Here is a 13,334-nt window from a genome sequence, read left to right as displayed (position 1 = left end):
AGATCTGTACCTCTGAAACAAATAATGCAATGTATGTTAAAAAAAAAAAAGGTAGCAGGAGGGGAAGAATGAAGGGGGGAAATCGGAGGGGTAGATGAACCATGAGAGACTATGGATTCTGAAAAACAAACTGAGGGTTCTAGAGGGGAGGGGGGTGGGAGGATGGGTTAGCCTGGTGATAGGTATTGAGGAGGGTATGTTCTGCTTGGAGCACTGGGTGTTATGCACAAACAATGAATCATGGAACGCTACATCTAAAACTAATGATGTAATGTATGGGGATTAACATAACAATAAAAAAATTTAAAAAAATGTAGAGGACACTTAAGACCCCAATGAGTACACATTACAAAGACCTACATATGACAGACACATACATGCACAAACCCTAAATCAGATAACTGATGGAGACTCATTCAAGCCCCTCCTTTTCCCCCTAATTTTACTTTTTCATTATAACTGATAACACCTGTGTTCACTACTTTAGGCTTACTCCTACCCCAATAGTAGATCTTACCTTGTGGGAAGAAGCATGTACAAAAGGCATATAGAAGAAACAATAATACTTTCTGGTGCAAAATAGATTAAAAGCCACAGTAGTGATCTGGTGGACACAATTACAGATATTGGGTTGTTCTATAGATTGATTTGCTGCTTCTACGAGTGACTTTAGAGACAAGATATAGATTCCTGTAGCGTAAGGCCCTGATAGGTTTTTTTGTCTTTGTGTTTTGTTATTCTCCTTGTGATATAAGTGCCTGGCTTAAGCTTTGATTGCCTGGGCATCCACTTCGCAGAGGCATCCATTTTAAAGATGGCTATCTTGAATAAACACATTGCCCAGCCACTTGACTAGATAAAGAACCAGACCAACTCCCTGTACTGAGGCTCCTCTGTTTTAGAAATCTTGGTTAATTTTGATAACTATTTGGGCCACTTATCTTTTTTCTTCCCGCACTTTAAATTCCTGCTCTTATGTTTTACATTCACCAACAAAGAATAAGTCCATGAAACCCGAGGCCCCACCCTTGGCCCCAGTACACACAGGGGCTTGCCGCCACATGTACCCTGCATCTCTCCATCCACGACCTCACTGTGTGGCCCCAGGTGGGCTATGCAATTTCCAGGTCTTTATTTTTTTAAGGTTCTTGACGGTTGTTGCTGAAAGGCATCTTGCAATCATAAGAACTACAAGGGTTGGTATAATCTTAACATTGGTTTGGAAAGGGGAGATATCTATGGGAAGCTCATCAGGGCCTAGGTGAGTGCCCCTAGGCATCTAGCTAATAGCATTACTATTGATAGGTTGAGACCTGCACAAAAACAGTTCCCTTATTGCTTCTAAGTTCTTGTCAGTTCTTCCTATGAGGCTCTATTGAGAGAGAATCTTGTGTGGTAAAAATCAGTCTTTGGAATCAGCCTTTGTTATGAAAGCTGGTTTTGCTAGTCTGCAGTTTAAGGAGCATTGGATAGTTTTCTCAGTTTCTCATGTTATTTTTGTAAAAATCAAAGGAAATAATACATTTGAAGGTGTATAAACACTTAGTAGACTACTGAGAGATGCTGATTTTATTTTTATTTTGCCAAGAGTCTACTCATTAGCTCTGATTCATCTCTTACCCCAAACTTCCAGACCTCATCTGGCAGACCCTGTCCTAAACCAAAGCTAAGACTCTACTGTCCACCTTGCTCAAGGGTACAGGATTTTGTTATTTATGTACAGGAGTCTGCCTGCATTTCCACCATTAAGTGCTGCCAAGATTCCCATATGACCTGACATTGCTTTCTGCTTGATGATTGCTTACATTCCATTAGCGCCTCAACTTCTTTCAGACAATCCTAGTTCTCATTCCTGAATGTCTTCATCTAATCAGCTTCTGAAGCCTGCAGTTGCATGCTTAGATATATCTCTTAAAGTAGGTCTTTTGGCCACCTGAGCCTTGGAGGAGGTGGAAGAAGGTTGATAAAACCCTGAATGGGGAATCGGATGATTCCTGAGCCTAGAAGAGATCAGTAAATATTTGTTGAATTAGTGAAGGAGAGTAGGTATCATTGGGTGTGGATTGTTATGTGTGGGCCAGATGAATAGATTTATGCATAGGCCCTAGAGAGGAGACAGTTTGCAATCAGTTGAGCATGTCTGGCTCATACAGAGGGCAAAGTTAGAAGGCAGTAAGAGATGGGGTTGGCAAAGTAAGAAGGAACCAAGTCATGAAAGTCTCACAGCAATTTTAAGACTATATTCTTCTAAGGGCAACTGTTAATTTATAGCTTTAGGCAAGAGTTGGTCAGATAAAATTTGTATACTAGATGAAGCATTTTGGCCCAAGTCCAAAGTATGGATCAGAAAAGGCAAGACTTCAAATGGAAAGGACAGTTATGCAACCTTTTTTTTATCAATAAAGATGCAGGATAAAGGTAGTTTGGGATAAATTAGTGACAATGTAGATAGAAATTTATTCAAAACAGGATTAAGGGAGTTAGCTGATTAAAAATGATACAAAACTTGCCAATATATCTTAAAATTGATGATAATTTAACTTTTAAGTTACCTATAATTTTAGCTAAATCTAATAATCACGTGCCAAAATGCACCATTTTACCAAATTTACCTCACTAATTAAAAATGACAAAGCCCTCAAGGCCATTGTTCTGTTAAGTTTAGCTTAAGTTAGGAGAGTTTATATTTGCTCTATCAGGCCTCTTCTATTTTGTTTTAGGAAGTCCTAAAGGGTTTGTATACTTGAATACAGTCTACATGACCATTGCTTAATGGACATGCTTTATGAAATGGCCATATATTTCTAACTTAGATTTGAATGTATATGATTAACGTGATATTTTTTATTCATTTTATTGATCTATTTTCAGTCTATATCACAAACACCTAGTTTTTCTGGCACAGGAATGATAATGACCTTTGGAATTACAATGTAAAGTCACACAAAGGAAAATCTTGAGTGTTTTTAAAGTAGCCCTAGTTATTTCTTTATAGGCTTACTTAATCTGCTTAAAATGAAATATCTTTCAAACAGGTATTTTATGAAAATGACATTTTGGCATGTGTATATTCTCATTTTCTCTCATCTGACATGTTCTGCTCAATTTTTTAAATCAAAACATGTCTTTGCAACTCTCCAAATCTTAGGTTCAATGTCATTTATGAACTTGAAGTTTTTCTTTTTTCATTGTTCATCGTTGTCAAAAGAAACAGATAACTTTAGAATATCAAATTTCATGAAGTTCACCCCGAAATTTATTATTCCCAAGAATAAGGCACAAGCTATGTAAACTAAGAACGTAACTCTTCTAAAGTATTGGTCAAAGATGAAAAACAGCATAAAACCAGTAATCTCAATTACAGCCAGCTTAATGCTAACATTATAAAGAGAGTTTATTTCATCTGAGCATTAATTGAGGATACCAAGATGCAAAGTGTAACCAAGGTGGATCCAGGGGTCTGTTTCTTTAAAGAGAGCTCTTTGGCGTAGAGAGTGACTTTATTCTAAAGGAAGCACATCAGTCACTGCGGTGACATTAAAATCAGTTGGCAAGATTTTAAAAAAAATTTCTCACTTTAAGAAATTATATATCTTTTTCTTTCCAAAGCATTATCCTTTCACACTTACTCAATTTCTTGATGAGATAATGAAAGAACATAACACATGACTATCTCTCCTGTTTTTGAGGTTAAGTTTCTTACCCTGGGGATGCAATCGGGATTCACATCAGTTTTAAATCCCAGTCATATGGCTTTGCTGCTATAGGAAAAGGCTGAGGGTGTAGGGTACCCAGATCAGGCAACTAAGGCATAAAAACAGGGCACAAAAATAGAACAGCATACAGATGGAATGGTTCAGGAGTCAAAATTTGCCTGTTATATTGTACTTGACAAGAAAATAATTCATTAGCGTTAAATAGCTAACTTTCTTCAGGCTTAAGTTGACAATAATTAGAAACTGGGGACTGTTAGCAATGTTACCAATTTGTAGAACTCTCTATCTCAAAAATTTATTTATCAGCATAATTGACTTAAGCACATTTCTTGGGGCGCCTGGGTGGCTCAGTCGTTAAGCGTCTGCCTTCGGCTCAGGTCATGATCCCAGGGTCCTGGGATCGAGCCCCGCATCGGGCTCCCTGCTCCGCGGGAAGCCTGCTTCTCCCTCTCCCATTCCCCCTGCTTGTATTCCTTCTCTCGCTGTGTCTCTCTCTGTCAAATAAATAAATAAAATCTTTAAAAAAAAAAAAAAAAACACATTTCTTATATGCTATTTTAGGTGAATAAAGTACTTAATTGGCACTAATTCTCCAGAATATTTTTTCAACAGTAGTGATGGATAGCCCTTAGTCCTTTATACTGTATAATTTTGTAGTCTATTTTACTTTTTCACTTACTATCAATATTTTAAACAGTGAGGAAAATCAGAGAATATGCCAAAACTTCTGTACTCACCAGTGACATTTTAAATCTTTTTTAAATTATAAAATAAGACACATGTTTAAAAAAATTAATGTACAACTCTCCATCCCTCCTTGTTTTTTTATATTTTATGTTACTTAATCCATGCCATTAATGTATAGACTTCCCCACAGCTTAAATGTTGCTGATGGCATACTCCTGATGCAGCTCAGTATGTTCCTCTACCATCTGTATGCCCTGGAAATTGGCATCTAGATCTAAAGTCTTGAGCAAACCTCAGATTCAACACCTTCATTTTGGACCTCCAGCCTGCAGAACAGTAACACGCACACACACACACACACACACACACACACAAAAGGTTCAAAGCAACCCAGTTTGTGTTACTATTTTTATAACAGCTCTAGGAAATGAAAACACCTCTTTAATTAATGGCATGTTAGAAGTTGGAGTGCTGATATCAACAAGGTACAGTAGCGTAGGAGTGGCCTGCGACAAAAATGGTTCATGGAGACCAACAGGAGATTACCAAGGCTTTAATGAAATAGTACCACATATAGCATCAGCAGTCCTTGGTATGGTTTCAACATTGCAAAATATACATTACATCAGTCTAAAGGCGAATGGTATTCACGATTGAATTTGCAAGTACTTCCCCCCACCCCCCCACCGCCCCCACCCCGTCGCAATCTTGGAAATGAGCCAACAACAGTTTGCTTTCATGTGCGAATGATCTCACTTCGCATTTACTGTCTTCACAGGGTTTTTTGAATTTACCAGCTTACTGTCATTATATGAGTAGAAGAGTTTTGGATTTAGCAGATTCTGAATATGAAAATACACTATATTGGTGATAGCATGATAGTATCAGAAAGCGACCCGCATGACTAACAGAGGCCAGTTGATAAATCCAGCAAAGATACCAGGGTCTGCCCAAACTGTGAGATTCTTTGGAAGAATCTGAGCAGGAGCCACATGTAACTTACCAAAGGTAACTACAACTGTTATTGTTGGCTCCTCCTGGCACTAAATGCCAGGCAAAGCACTTGGTTGGGTTGTTTGGATTTTGAAGAGGTATATTTCTTGAAAATATTGCTAGCTCAAAAATTGAGCTTGATTGAAATATTTCTAGCTCCTATTGATCAACCTACCTGAAGTTCATATTTGTGTAGAGGTCCGAAAGAGCAAACTGTGCCTGACTAGCAAAAAGTTGTGGCTCAGTGACCACCTGACCAATTAAAACCCTTGACTCCAAGGCTTAGATGAGCTTCCCTGATTGAGAACATTTCACAAATGTTAACACACATTGTCGGGAGAATTAAGCATATCCATAGAACTTCTCTGGGAGAGGACATGTGGAAGCTTGTGCCTGGTTTCTCCTAGACTTCTTCCATGCACCTTTCCCCCTTGGTAGATTTTAAACTGTATCATTTTGATCTAAATAACAGTAACCATAAGTATAGCAGCTTTTGGAGTCCTGGGAGTACTTGTAACAAATCATCAAGCCCGAGGCTGTTTCCTGGGTACCCAGGAAACAACAGTCAGTGTCTTTTAAAGATAAATAATAAGGAAAAAAAATCCCATTGAATTGGCATTTGCAGCATCTTTATTCTTTTATTCTTTTCCATCTGGTATCATTTTCCTTCTGATTGAAGAACTTCCGTCATCGTTTCTAGAATGTGAATGTATGGGGATTAATTCTTTCAGTTTTGGTAGTTTTTAAATAAGTCTATTTTTCTTCCAGTTTCTGAGAGAGTTTTTCTACTTGGTATGGAATTATATAGGGTGACAGGTTTTAATGAATCTGCTTTAAATATATTATTCAATTATCTCCTTACTTACATTATTTCCATTGAAAAATCTGCTATTATCCTTATCTCTGTCCCTCCCTAATAATGTGTCTTTTTCTCTGGCTGCTTTTAAGATTTTATCTTTATCACTGTTTTTGAGCAATTATGCCGTGTCTTGGTGTATTTCCTTTGTGCTTGTTGGCCTTGGGTTTTGATAAGTTTGTAGGATCTCTAAGTTAATTGTTTTCATTAAATTAGGAAAAAATTCAGCCATTATCTCTTCAAATATTCTCTGTTGCTCTTCCTCCTTCAGGGATTACAATTTCTTGTGTATTAGGCTGTTTCAAGTTGACCCACAGCTCACGGGTGCTTTTTTTTTTTTCCCCCTTCCTTTTTCTCTTTTTTTATTTCCCAGCCCTGATAGTCTCCTCACTCAGCACTCAGCTGAAAAAATTGGCAGGTCCTTCTGCAGATCTCCAGATTTCTCTCTGCACAATTCTCTCACTTCTAGTACTCTGTCCCGTGAACTACAGACATTTGTACCCAAACCTCAGAGCTCCATCTCCTCATCTGCAGTATTCCACTGGGCTGTGCCTAGAGTTCCCCCTCTCTGTACCATGACCTTGAAACTCCGCTCAGGCTCTAAGTAAGGACAATCAAAGTGTTCACCTTGTTTATTTCTCACATTTCAGGGATTACTGCCCTAAGTTATCAGATGTCCCAGTGTCTTAGAAACCATAGCTTCATATATTTTATTGTTATTAGGGTTTTTTTGTTTTTTGTTTTTTTTTCCAGGTGGGAGAGTAAATCCAGCTCCCATCACTATATCTCAATCAGATGGGGGAGGTTTTCTCCTGGCACGTTTTGGACAGTCCCTCTCACTGATTTAGGCTTCTTTGCTTTCTGGAACAAGTAGAGTTCAGGCCCATTTTGTACTTTTCCTGTGTCAACCCAGGATGGAGGAGCCCTGGTTCTTTTAAGTAGAGATGGTAATAAAACAAATCTCACGTTAGGTGTTCTTCTTTTTTCAGTGTTGTTTCCAAGCCCTCAAGTGGACTGAGGGGAGTTTTGTATGTATGTATTTACATACGTACAATAGGAACAACATGTGAAATTGCTCTATAAACATTGCAAAAATATCTAGAATTACAATTGCTCTAAGAATAATCAAATAACCATAAGCAGTACATATATTTAGCGAATGTTGACATTTTCATTAGTGATGTTGAATCTTAAGAAAATAAAAATATGTAACAATTGGTTTTGTGGTATAGTTACCGTAAGTTCAAGATGGCAAAGATGTAAAAATTCATTTTATCTTGTGCCTTTGCACTGATATTGTGCCTGATCTTTTCCCCAGGAGAAATATGTATTTTTCTGAATATATTTCAAAGTAAGTCATGGGAGGGGATCGAGCATCATGATAGCTTCAATTCATTCAGTTCCTATTAAAGTCTGGTTTTCTTATGTTTAAAAACTATATTTGCAAAAAAATGAAAAGAAATAAATGAACAAAAGCCTTACTACCATTCATAACATGTTGCCTAAGGCACACTTCAGCTGTATCCGTATAAGTTTCCAATATTTGGTTCACAGAGTCCTTTGTTTCTTTCTACAGTGATTGGGGAATGGAGTAAATCATTTAAAGAGAACCTGGACCCTTGACTAATCACTCCATAACTTCATACTATATGGTGCTATTCAAATAAAAACATAAGTTTGATATAATACTATGAAAAAAGTTACCTTGAAGGAACTCCACAAAAATAGTAGCTAGAAAAAACCCAAAACTAAGTCATTCTTCTGCTAAGAAATACAAGTAAAAAAAGTACAGGAAAATGTAATTTTTGAGATATTTACGATTCCTTAGGGTGGTAGCTCTAATGTTTTATTCACAATATAATCATAGTCATATGAAGTTATGGAAATTAGATGTCTAAAGGAAGGTTGCATTTAATTCAAATAACTTCAAATTTTAACATGTTTGAATTTTAAAATGATTATTTATTATCCCATTTGCTTTTAACATCCAGGTGGTAGAAGTTAAATTTCTCTGCTTCAAAAAATAAAAAAATAAATTTTGTTGCTACATAAACATTTTTGATTAGCTGCTTTTATTCAGTATTAAGACTTTCATAAAATACATTATGTGAAAAGGAATAAAAGATATGAGTTTAGTTGAAATAACATTTAAAAATAATAGAAATGTAAATAGACCTATTGGCCAAAGATAGGTGATTTTCCAGGTGAAGAGCCATAATTATACGTGGTTATTTGGTGAATCAACAAATTTAAGGCAAGTGAATTTTGACTTTTATGATACTTGCCATCCCTACCCCTTTTGACAATTTTCCTTCACCCCCTCACTCCCAACTCTGTTCAGGAGAAAGAAATTCGTAAATAGAAAGTATGAGTATATAACATTTTGACAGTGCTGACCTCTGTGGATTTTTTTTAAGACACTAAGTCAGATAATGCAAACTACTTTAAGCCAAGCATTCACATATTGATTTTTTCCTTTATTGTTTGTTACAAACGGGTTACTGGCGGCATCTTCAAGTCTTACTGACTCTTGAGTTTGCAAAATTTCACATGTTGTTATTGTTATTATTTTCTCAGCTGCCTTCCAACTCGGCCCCAACTCCACTTGTTTCTGAACCAAAATTTAACATGGTGCCTTCAGCTGCAAAACTCTATGTCTTTAGATGTTAGTTTATGACTTGCTTGCGGTACTTTCTATGATGTCCCTAGATCCTGTTAATTTGTTCCATGTGATCATGAGTTGCAGGAACCCTTATTAGACTTCTTCCATGATCTCCCTCAAATTTTCAACATCATCACCTCAAATATCTTCTTCCTCTAAGACTTTATGTCAAAATACCTGTCACAACAGAGGGCGCATAAATATTTCTAATTTAAATTAGATATATGTTTTATTTAGTAATGCAACCTGAAAGTCCTTTTGGGACTTCAGTCACTTTCCTGCTGATGACGGATATGCTTTGAATCCTTCAATTATTTATCCTGCTGCTTAAAAGAATTCTTTCCCTGCCTCCCGCCTGCCTCCAAACCATCTAACACAACCACTGCAAACAGTTATACCTTTTTGGGGAACAAGAAACATTTTCTGTTTCCTCACTTTCCAAAGCTGGTATCCAATTTATTACCAGAGTATTTAGGCCTCACCCCAGTCTCCCCTGAAGAAGAGGGTTATTTTCCCTTATCTTTCTTTGCTTTTACTAGAAGATGTATGCTATGTACTTGGCACCCCTGTCTCCCTGAACTGTTGGACAAGTTGTAGTTCCTTAAATATGCCTTAATCAATTACACCTCCAAGTTATTTTTCTCTTTGTCACTCCTTCAAATAACCTTAAAACAATTTAGCCTGAGAAAAAGCATACTTATCTTTGAAAACACTTCTCAAATATCCCTTGCTATGAAAGTTGCTTTATCCTGTTTAGTTATCGGCATATAAAAGGAGTTGTTTCAGTGCAGTGTAGCAGAAAAGAGAAATGAAAATCTGAATCCCAACTGTGCCACTTACTGGTCTTTGTGAGCATTTAAAGAGTCAATTTCTGTCCCTAACCTTCAGCGTCTTCTGCAGAATGGTAGTATTGGTAGGTAGCTCACAGATGAAAGGAATAACTGAGATGAGGTATTAGAGTCATGCATACAGTCTTGACATATTGTAGGCCCTCAATAAAAGCTGATATTAATCAACAATTACATTGATTAGTATAGTTATCTGCCATGAAGACAAATATGGGGAAAAAATCATAGCTCTGCCATTGAAAATAAAGATCATAGGAAAATTAAAAATTAAAAAAAATCCTATATCCTCCCAAACCAGGTAAAGTCCAAACAGCAGACGTGATATTTTGATATTAAGTCCAGATGAAGTCCCAAATTAAATATTTCATTCCCATTTCTCCAGGGGAAAAATATAATGTTGCCAGTGATTGCAGACTGCACAGGATTACTGTGGAATAGAGATTTGAAGACTATACTGTTTTTTTTTTTTTAAGGCACATTTCTTTTTTTTTTTTTTTAATTTTATTATGTTAATCACCATACATTACATCATTAGTTTTTGATGTAGGGTTCCATGATTCATTGTTTGCGTATAACACCCAGTGCTCCATGCAGTACATGCCCTCTTTAATACCCATCACCAGGCTAACCCATCCCCCCATCCCCCTCCCCTCTAGAACCCTCAGTTTGTTTCTCAGAGTCCATAGACTCTCATGGTTCATCTCCCCCTCCGATTCCCCCACTTCATTTTACCCTTCCTAATATCTTTTTCTTTTTTTTAACATATAATGTATTATTTGTTTCAGAGGTACAGGTCTGTGATTCAACAGTCTTACACAATTCACAACACTCACCATAGCACATACCCTCCCCAGTGTCCATCACCCAGCCACCCCATCCCTCCCACCCCCACCACTCCAGCAACCCTGTTTGTTTCCTGAGATTAAGAATTCCTCATATCAGTGAGATCATAGGATACATGTCCCTCTCTGATTGACTTATTTCGCTCAGCATAACACCCTCCAGTTCTATCCACGTCATTGCAAATGGCAAGATTTCATTCCTTTTGATGGCTGCATAATATTCCATTGTATATATATACCACATCTTTTTTATCCATTCATCTGTCGATGGACATCTTGGCTCCTTGCATAGTTTGGCTATTGTGGACATTGCTGCTATAAACATCAGGGTGCACGTACCCCTTTGGATTAGTACATTTATATCTTTGGTGTAAATACCCAGTAGTGCAATTGCTGGGTCGTATGGTAGCTCTATTTTCAACTTTTTGAGGAACCTCCATACTGTTTTCCAGAGTGGCTGCACCAGCTTGCATTCCCACCAACGATGTAGGAGGGTTCCTCTTTCTCCGCATCCCTGCCAACATCTGTCGTTTCCTGACTTGTTAATTTTAGCCATTCTGACTGCTGTGAGGTAGTATCTCATTGAGGTTTTGATTTGGATTTCCCTGATGCTGAGCTATGTTGAGCACTTTTTCATGTGTCTGTTGGCCATTTGGATGTCTTCTTTGGAAAAATATCTGTTCATGTCTTCTGCCCACTTCTTGATTGCATCATTTGTTCTTTGGGTGTTGAATTTAAGAAGTTCTTTATAGATTTTGGCCCTTTATCTGATATGTCATTTGCAAATATCTTCTCCTTTATCTGACTAGCCCTTTATCTGATATGTCATTTGCAAATATCTTCTCCCATTCTGTCGGTTGTCTTTTGGTTTTGTTGACTGTTTCTTTTGCTGTGCAAAAGCTTTTTATCTTGATGAAGTCCCAATAGTTCATTTTTGCCCTTGCTTCCCTTGCCTTTGGCGATGTTTCTAGGAAGCAGTTGCTGCGGCTGAGGTCGAAGAGGTTGCTGCCTGTGTTCTCCTTTAGGATTTTGATGGACTCCTGTCTCACCTTTAGGTCTTTCAACCATTTGGAGTCTATTTTTGTGTGTGGTGTAAGGAAATGGTCCAGTTTCATTCTTCTGCATGTGGCCGTCCAATTTTCCCAACACCGTTTGTTGAAGAGACTGTCTTCTTTCCATTGGACATTCTTTCCCGCTGTGTCAAAGATTAGTTGACCATAGAGTTGAGGGTCCCTTTCTGGGCTCCCTATTCAGGACCATTGATCTGTGTGTCTGTTTTTGTGCCAGTACCATACTGTCTTGATGATGACAGCTTTGTAATAGAGCTTGAGGTCCGGAATTGTGATGCCACCAGCTTTGCTTTTCTTTTTCAACATTTCTCTGGCTATTCGGGGTCTTTTCAGGTTCCATACAAATTTTAGGATTATTTGTTCCATTTCTTTGAAAAAAGTGGATGGTATTTTGATAGGGATTGCATTGAATGTGTAGATTGCTCTAGGTAGCATTGACATCTTCACAATATTTGTTCTTTGAATCCATGAGCATGGAACGTTTTTCCATTTCTTTGTGTCTTCCTCAATTTCTTTCATGAGTATTTTATAGTTTTCTGAGTACAGATTCTTTGCCTCTTTGGTTAGATTTATTCCTAGGTATCTTATGGTTTTGGGTGCAATTGTAAATGGGATTGACTCCTTAATTTCTCTTTCTTCTGTCTTGTTGTTGGGGTATAGGAATGCCACTGATTTCTGTGCATTGATTTTATATCCTGCCACTTTACTGAACTCCTGTAGGAGTTCTAGCAGTTTTGGGGTGGAGTCTTTGGGGTTTTCCAAATAAAGTATCATATCATGTGCAAAGAGTGAGAGTTTGACTTCTTCTTTGCTGATTCAGATGCCTTTTATTTCTTTTTGTTGTCTGATTGCTGTGGCTAGGACTTCTAATACTATGTTGAATAGCAGTGGTGATAGTGGACATCCCTGCCGCATTCCTGACCTTAGGGGGAAAGCTCTCAGTTTTTCCCCATTGAGAATGATATTCGCTGTGGGTTTTTCATAGATGGCTTTTATGATATTGAGGTATGTACCCTCTATACCTATACTCGGAAGAGTTTTAATCAAGAAAGGATGCTGTACTTTGTCAAATGCTTTTTCTGCATCTATTGAGAGGATCAAATGGTTCTTGTTCTTTCTTTTATTAATGTAGTGTATCACATTGATTGACTTGAGGATGTTGAACCAACTTGGAGCCCAGGGATAAATCCCTCTTAGTCGTGGTGAATAATCCTTTTAATGTACTGTTGGATCCTATTGGCTAGTATTTTGGTGAGAATTTTTGCATCCATGTTCATCAGGGATATTGGTCTATAATTCTCCTTTTTGATGGGGTCTGTGTCTGGTTTTGGGATCAAGGTAATGGTGGCCTTATAAAACAAGTTTGGAAGTTTTCCTTCCATTTCTATTTTTTGGAACAGTTTCAGAAGAATAGGTATTAATTCTTCTTGAAATGTTTGGTAGAATTCCCCTGTGAAGCCACCTGGCCCTGGGCTCTTGTTTGTTGGGAGATTTTTGATAACTGCTTCAATTTCCTTAGTAGTTATAGGTCTGTTCAGGTTTTCTCTTTCTTCCTGGTTCAGTTTTGGTAGTTGATACATCTCTAGGAATGCATCCATTTCTTCCAGGTTATCTAATTTGCTGGCATAGAGTTGCTCATAATATGTTCTTATAATTGTAT

Source organism: Halichoerus grypus, chromosome 12 (genome assembly GCF_964656455.1).
Source record: "Halichoerus grypus chromosome 12, mHalGry1.hap1.1, whole genome shotgun sequence".
In the NCBI taxonomy this organism is placed as follows: Eukaryota; Metazoa; Chordata; class Mammalia; order Carnivora; family Phocidae; genus Halichoerus; species Halichoerus grypus.
The sequence above is the reverse complement of the archived record's forward strand: the minus strand, read 5'-3'. Positions refer to the sequence as shown.